Raw genomic sequence first — 8,592 nt, forward strand, 5'->3', positions numbered from 1 at the left:
ACCACCCCAAACACCAGTGATTTAAAGCAATAACCCTTTTATTACCTCTCATATGAATCGACTGGGCTCAGCTGGGCAGCTCTTTTGCCGGTCTCATTTAGGACGTCTCATGCACTTATGGTCATATTATAGATGGGAATAGAGTCATAGAGAGGGTGAGCAGAAGGCTAGGATGGTTGAACCTCTCTCTCTCCTTATGTAGTTCAGGGTCTCTGCGCTCTATTTGGCTCCTCCACAAGGTCTTTCCGTATGGACTCTCCACCGAGGTACTAGACTTCTTATGTGGCACCTCAGGTTTCCCAAAAGTACAAAAGTGAAGGCAGCCAGGAATTAAGGGTCAGCCTGACTTCCACCACATTCTGTTGGCTAAAGTGAGTCAAGTCAGATACATTGTGATTGATTGTGGCAGAGGACCACACAAAGGCATGAATTCCAGAAGGCCTGATTTTGGGAGGCCATCTTTGGAGAAGGACTACCAGAGAATCAATGAGAAAGATAGACTGTGCGTGGTTGAAGCCTCTGCTTAGAGTCCAGCCTATGGTTCACCTCATGAAACCACCACATGGTTGGCCTTTGAACGATAGAAAGTCCACAGCTGCCTTCAGTATCTAACCAAGACTGTCTAATCTTGAATGCTCATTACTACCACCCAATTTAAACGAAACGAAACATAGAGGCAGAAAATCCTCTCTTCTTTCTGCCCCTTCCTGTGAGGGTTCTTTCTTACCTTAGTCAAAACTCACTTGGCTTAGAGGAGCAAAGGAACAGCTAGGGGATTAGGTCACCAGGTGATTAGGTCACCAAACCTCCATCAGCAAAGTCCTCAGGGATCACTTCCTAGATAAAGATTCTGGAGCACATAGAATTCAGTTGTTTCCTACATGAAGTCCCCAGAACTGGGAACTGTAGACATAGTTCTCTAGCCAAGAGGCCATACCAACACTTTGAACGAGAATGGAAAAGTTGAAGCACTGTTAAATTCTCATTAGCATTTCTTTGATCAAACGTATATTTTCCTTCTTTTCACAACTTTTTTTTTTCAAATGCAAATATATGCTTAAACATTAGCCACTGAGCAGCTACTGGGAGAGCATGCACAGAATGTTTAAATATGCAAATTAGCACCTCAGAGAAGAAAAGATGAACCTTCTCTACTTGGCTCTTTTGTACACAGCAGCAAGCAGCAGAAAGTACAATTAAACAGAGACTCTCTGAACTCCTCCATCAAGAAGGATGTATTATCAACTGAACTACAAGCACCTGGCTGCCAGAAGTCTTAACAAAATGCCACGTGTACCCCAGAGAGATTCCAAATGGAAAACAATTGCAGTTAAATTGAGACACCATTAAGGAAAGTTGCCCAAACCTGTGTTCATACAGGTCAAATACAAAGTTTTGTTTGAAATTGGGCTCAGTCGTTTCATTCTGGGGGTGATTTTCAAAGTAAATATGGATTATGATTATAAAAGAATGAAGGTAGAGGTTTGTGGAAATAATCAACTCATGGTATTTTATCAGAAGAAACTTCCCCATTCAAGAAAGAGTGAAATTCACTTAAATTTTGAAATGCCTTTTTTTTTGTAGAAATGAACAAATGCCAATTAATCTATAGATATTAATTAAGTAATGCACCAAGTGTTAGGTCATGAGATTAGGAAATGGATATGCTATTAACTGTGGGATTCTCTCTCTCCCCCTCTCTCTGCCCCTCCCATGCTCTGTCCCCCCAAAAATAAATAAACTTAAAAAAATATCTAGTGGCCTAACTCACTATAATTTTATTTTATTTTATTATTATTTTGTTTTGATTTGAGAGAGAGAGTACGAGCAGGGGAGAGGGGCAGAGGGAGAGAATCTTAAGCAGGCTCCGGGCTCAGCGCGGAGCCCAATGCAGGGCTCCATCTCACAGCGGGGGGGAATGTGACCTGAGCTGAAATCAAGAGTTAGACGCTCAACTGAGTGAGCCACCTAGGCGCCCTGTAGAATGTTACTGCTGTGTTCCTGGTCAGCCAGGACATAATCCTAGGTGTTGGGGGATTTCTCCATTTTGTAGCTCTACCAATCCCCTAGGTCTTAGGCTATGAGTATGCAGGAAGCCGCCCCCACCTCATTAAATACAAATCCCTTGGGTGCAGTAAGGCTGGCTTTATCAGTTATTAACACCTTGATTTAAACAAATCTATCAGATTGTTTTATGAGACTGTTTGCTAAAAGAAGGTGATGAAACTGAATGCTAACTATATTGATTGGAGGAATGGATATACCAAGTCTGTGCATGGGAGGATATATTAGCTATTGATTACAGCATAAAAATTACCCCAAGACTTAGAGGCTTCGAATAATACTCCATTATTTCTCAGTTTCTGTGGTATTTTGGAAGAGCTTAGCGGGGTCCATTGTTTCAAGGTCTATCAGAAAATTATAATGAAGGTGTTTGCTTAGTCTGGGTTCTCCATTGAAGGCCCATTTGAGGAAGGATCTGCTTCCTAGCTCAATCACATGGTTGTTGGCAGGATTCAATTCGTTACGAATGGTTCTGAGTGCCTCAGTTCCTCACTGGCTACTGAACAGAGATTCCCCTCAGTTTCTTGCCGTGTGGGCCTTTCCCATGTGGCAGCTGGCTTCACCAAAGTGAGGTTGCTTGGATGGCAAGAGAGAGACAGAAATTGCCAGAAAGCAGGAAGTCACACCCCTCCATAACCCATTCATGGACGTGATATTCCATCATGTTTGCTCTGTTTTATTCATCAGAAGCAGGTTCTTATGTCCAGAACCAAAAAGGAGGAGATTACACAGGGAGTGTAAACACCAGGAAATGGGTGTTAATGGGGCTCAGTGAGAGTCATCTTGGAAAGATGCAGAGCACAAGGCAGTTGACTGCAGAGTAGGGAGAATGGAAGTTCTGATAGCAAACTTTGCTAAAATCACATAGCTTGTCTTTCCTGGAATTTGGCTCAAATGATCTCTCAAATATCGTGACTCTAGCACCATAATCCTGAATTCATTAGAACACAAGCCGAATGAATCTGGAGCTTCTAGGATTCTCAGTTTCCTCGTCAACAAAATAAGGACGAGCGTGCCTACTTGAATGGCTTGTCAATGAAAATTAACAAAAGAGTTTTAGAACTGGGATTATGGGTAATTTTTTTCTCTGCAAGTTTGTTGATGCCTTAACATATTTCAAGAACCATATGTGCAGTTAAAAAAATGTTAGGAACATGTAAAAACACCATTTAGGATATATTAGATATCAAGTAAATATTAGAATATCTTAGATCTATACTTGAACTACTAAGTAGAAAGTATATTTGAGTTACAGGTTAGATGGGGCCTTAATTCTCCTTTATTTAGGAGTGAATCATGGAAAAATAATCACTTTACTGTGGTTGACTCCTAAATAAAGGAAAAAAGAGGACAGAACAAATTCATTCCTCAATGCTGTATAAAGATTGGGAATCTGCTTCATCAATGTTCAGTATATTAGAAGCTGATAATTATATTTACATGGATGAGATCTGCCCTATCATGTACCTGATTCTTGCTAACAGTTAAGAGGAGAAATTCGAATACTCTAAATGCAGGTAATTTATCATTGTCTTGATTCACTGCAACCTAGGGACACTTCTTTATCTAATTTTCTACTTATGCCAAGCAAACACTTAAATTGCAATGTATTGTTGCCCTGTACTATTTTCTCAATCCTTTCCCTTCTAATATAAAGAATGACGATTTGGCTTTTTCTTTTTTAAAACAATCTCTATGTGAAATGCATTTTAAGCTCATTCAATGAACTTAAATTTATGGAGTTTTTACAATTGAGCCAGGCTTTTTGAAACTTCGGTCTTAAAAATATACTGACTTGAAGGATCGTAGGATCTATGAGAGAAATTATATGTCCACTAACAATGCTGTGAAAATTATAGTTTAAACTAGTGTGATCAAGAAAAGCATTAAGTGCCATTTGACATGGGACTTGAAGGCCAAGGCTTGAGATGTGCACAGAGAATTACAAACAGTGAGTCAAAGTATAGTATTCAGAATGCTAAAAACATGACACTCACACAAATATAGAATGAGCCTGTCTCAAAAATTCAACTCATTCATGAGGGAACCAGCAGGATGATAAAAATGGCTCAAGGGGGAGTTTAAAAAACAGAGATCTAGAGCGACACTCAGTAAATCAAAGAAACGCTGAAATGAATTTGCGGATAGATGAAAAATTAATATCCTATAGAATAATAAAACCATATCTTTTGGAGTAGTTTTTCCTCCTAAATAGAAATTGTTACGTCAACATGCAACTTCAGAGCCTGGGCTCGAATCAGTAGTAAACAGTAAATCAAACAAAGGTAAATCCTCCAGAAATTAAATAATCCTAGGGTAGACCTGTCAGGCAATGCTTCACTCTGATATCAAAATGACATGCAGTCATTCTTGGGTCTTATTTCTAAGTTTTGAATACTTTTCCTTAACTAGGATAAATGGCAGGAACATGGCCACAGAGGTACATTTCCAGAGAATGGCACATATACAAGGGGTTGGCACACCTTTTCTGCAGAGGGCCAGAGAGTAAATTCTGGGGCTTTGGGGGCCATACAATCTCTGTTATAGCTACTCATCTGTGCCGCTAATGCATAAAAGCAGCTGTAGACAATAGCTCAACAAATGAGTATGACTCTGGTACCATAAAACTGAGTTTAGGGACGCCGAAACTTGAATATCTTATCATTTGTACATGTCACAAAATACTCTTCTTTTTCTGGTATTTTTTCAATCATTTAGTGAAGTAAAAACCTCTCTGTGGGCCACACAAAAACAGGTGGAAGGTTGGATTTGGTCGGCAAATCATAGTTTGCTGATCCTAATAGGCTACGGGAAGCAAAGGATTGCTGTTTTGAATCAGTGGTGAATAAGATAGCCAAGAGTTTGGGGCCACGAAATGCATGGTCTTGATTCACCCCCCACTCACACACAGAGACAGACAGGTAAGGTCTCAATTTAAGCATTGGTGGGGGGTTATTAAATGACGTTGTATTGCTTTTGTAAGATTAGTGTGAAAGGAATGTTTTAGATGAGGTACAGGAGGAAGAGATCAGGGAGAGCAAAACTGGGTAAGAATTTTTCACTAGTTTTCAGGAGATAATCACGTGGTTCAAAGTGCGGCCAGAGAAGAATTTCTCAACCGATGTATACGGCAGGACAGAGTAACTGTGGAAAGCTTCCACATAAAATTCAAACCAGAGACATTGGCGAGTGACGATTTCTTTTGTCAGTGAAGGAACATAGCGACTATGGTGGTTGTAAATCAGCTGAGCTCGAGGTGTCCGTGAAAATCCAGCTGTGGGAAATTAAGCAGATGGCTGGGCATGCTTGGATGGATTTTGGGAGACAAGCCTTGCCTGAGAGTGGAAGTTTGTGAGGAATTTCCTCAGGAAAGGGAGAGGGAAGGGGGCAAGGGAATGGGTGGGGTGTTCAAAGAAAAATGCATAGGCAGAAAATCAAACTAAGGACAGAAGCTGGTGTACGGGCTGGTGGGGTGGTGGGAAGAAGGTGGCTTACCGGATTGGGGGGAAGGAAAACAAGCCTGTCTTAAGAAAAGAATAGAAAACCTTGAAAATTAGGATTGTTTAGAATTACAGAAGTCAGGTCTTTCATTCATTCTGGAGGGAAATGATAGCTGACCCTAAAGGGTAAGTCGTGCATGGACATGTACGGATTTTGATGTTGTTTGTTTTTATTTCGTCAAGAATTGGACATTAGAATTTAGCATATGAATTTCTCAAGTGGCAGAACAGACACCAGAGACTTTAGAAAGAGCCTCAAGGCCCACCTTTAGCGCCTGTGAAAGAGGCACTGAACCCTGGAAAGAAATAAAGGGCCAGAGTTATGATTGTGACTCGTTCTCTCGTTAATTGCATGAACTTTCCGGTGTCATTCCACAACTTGCAATCTTAGTCTCTTTATGTGCTGAGTGAGCTCTGAAATACCCTGTATGTCTAAAATTCAGTGATTTTATTTTACGCTTCCTGTATACAAACAAGCACAGCCTTGGGTGATCCCAAAAGGGGACAGTGAGAAATTGCATCAACGCCTCTGGGTCCCAAACTCTGAATCCCTGAGGAATTATGAGGGTGTAGTAACGGAGATCCTGAGGTTTTTTAAAAAATATTTTCACATATTCCACTCTTTTCAAGTTTCATTCAAATGGCACCCTTAGCCAGGAAAGTGCTTGAAAGACTAATGGAAACATTACTATTCTTCATTTGGTGATACAGTCTTATTAATTCAGGGATAGAATATTCTCATGTGGATCAGAAACCCTCATTGGTATTAGTGACTCTTTGTCATTCACAAATCTTGAACGGGGGCCCTCTGTGAAAAAACTACAACTGGTCCAAATGGATCCAGATGGAATTACTGCAATGCCAGTGCCTGATGAGCAGGTCACTATTCAAAGTCTAACGTTGGCAACAGTTCCAATATGTGGTGAAACATCATGGACTCTCAGAAGGTGGGAGAACTCCACAGCTAAGGTTTGCTTCTGCTGAAGGAGTACACTTACATAATTTGCCACCTGTCGGATAAGAGACATGGAAACGTCCTGATTGTGCACCAGGTATTAAGAGAAGCTTGTGATCGTCCCTGGATGAAGAGGGAGCCAGAACTTCGTGAATGCTGCTACCTAATAAAATAAGCGACAATAAGCTAAATTTAGAGCACATTTTACGTTTTTGAAAAGAACTTCCACGTGTCTTCTTATGGTCTCTCATTTGATCTAAACAACACAGACTTGAAGAGACACGAGGGGAAGATATTACTTCTCTGATTCAGCTGGATAAACTAGAGCTCATGAAGGTAAGAGTCTTGCCTAAGATACCACAAATCGTAATCTTGAAGCTGGAGTGTATTAGTAACCTTTCTAATGTGTATATTGCTCCCAAACGGAAGCACAATTTCAAGACAAATGATTGATCGAGAATGAATGTGATTTCTACTCAAATATACTGGGTGACAATGAATGCGGTCATCCTTTATTCTTTCACTCACTTAAAAACATGCACTACCAGGGTGCCTGGATGGCTCAGTCGGGTAAGTGTTCGACTCTTTTTTTCTTTAATTTTCTTTTTTAAAAATTTACATCCAAGTTAGTTAGCGTGTAGTGCAACAATGATTTCGGGAGTAGATTCCTTAGTGCCCGTGACCCACTTAGCCCATCCCCCCTCCCACACCCCCTCCAGGAACCCTCTGTTTGTTCTCCATAATGTCCGACTCTTGATTTCAGCTCAGGTCATGATCTCATAGTTTGTGAGATCAAGCCCTGCATCAGGCTCTGTGCTGAGTGTGGATTCTTCCTGGGATCCTCTTTCTCCCTCTCTCTCTGCCCCTCCTCAGCTCTCTCTCTCTCTCTCTCTCTCAAAAAAAAAAAAAAACAACTTTAAAAAACATATATGTATTACCTAGTGTATGCTGGGCACTGTGCTGAGAAGCTTGTTGTTTATAAATGAATACAGCAGTAGCCTCAGCTTTTTTTATAATCGTGTATCAAACCTTGGTGTTGAATCATATTAGTATAAAATGCCTTCTATTCAGACTCCCCAAATTCAATATTCAGATATCAGCACCTGCAAAATAAGGGGGGAAATGGGTTGTAGCGCAGTTCAGCAAGTCTGCTCAGTAATTTCACACAACCCATGGAGCAGCGGCTGCATTCTGCAGGGTCTCCAATTCAAACGCACCTTCAATCCTTTTCTCTGTCCTCCCAGACCTGCCTCTGCCCATAGACAGAGTCAGCAGCTCTTTACCTACTGTAATACTTCTGCAACTGCCTCGAATTCCAAAATTAGGTTCTCATATTGAATGGGTCAGGTGGAAAAGGCAGGGGCACTTCTCAGCTCTTGCAGAGACGGCTGTATGTTTTAATGTTTCAGAGCCGGGAGAGACATAGGATCTTCCAAATCTGTCTTCTTTTAATCGTCAAGCGACGGGATTCTCTTTTTAAATTTCCAAGTCGAATTTTGGGTAGGGCCCCTGACTCAGAATAAATGAAAGCAGACTTTTTGTGATTAAATCGACAGCAGTGTTAACAGCCCCACCCACTCAGCTTGGACCAAACTAAAACCAATGGAAGCAATCTGAAAGAAAGCCAATTAGCCTTAGACAAACCGTGCCAGTCTCGACGACCCTGTTCTTTTTACCCCTGTAGCACTAACAGGTGCCAATATATGGCATGGATGCCCTCATCCCACCTCCTGTCCCTGTGTAGACGTGACTAATCAAGTAGAGCATGGTTTCCTGCTAAGCCTGAATTTGGCCTCAGAGTTCTCAGTCTAGAACTCCAGAAAGGCACTGTCTATCGGTATAAATTGGAGTTTGCACCAAAGATGAAGCCTATTTCCAAGCCATGACAGACTCTGTACACACACACACACACACACACACGAGTGTACATCTTCCTCACATATACATTACTTGCCGTATAGTTATTACTGATGTTCCCTTGCGATCCGCTCCGGTGAGCAAGCTATGAGCTCTGCAGAGGCTGCACGAGAGAATTACAGTCAGCTCTTAGATTCTCTACTGCTTCCCTCACCC

The sequence above is a fragment of the Herpailurus yagouaroundi genome, unplaced genomic scaffold (genome assembly GCF_014898765.1).
Source record: "Herpailurus yagouaroundi ecotype Mexico unplaced genomic scaffold, PumYag 67793, whole genome shotgun sequence".
In the NCBI taxonomy this organism is placed as follows: Eukaryota; Metazoa; Chordata; class Mammalia; order Carnivora; family Felidae; genus Herpailurus; species Herpailurus yagouaroundi.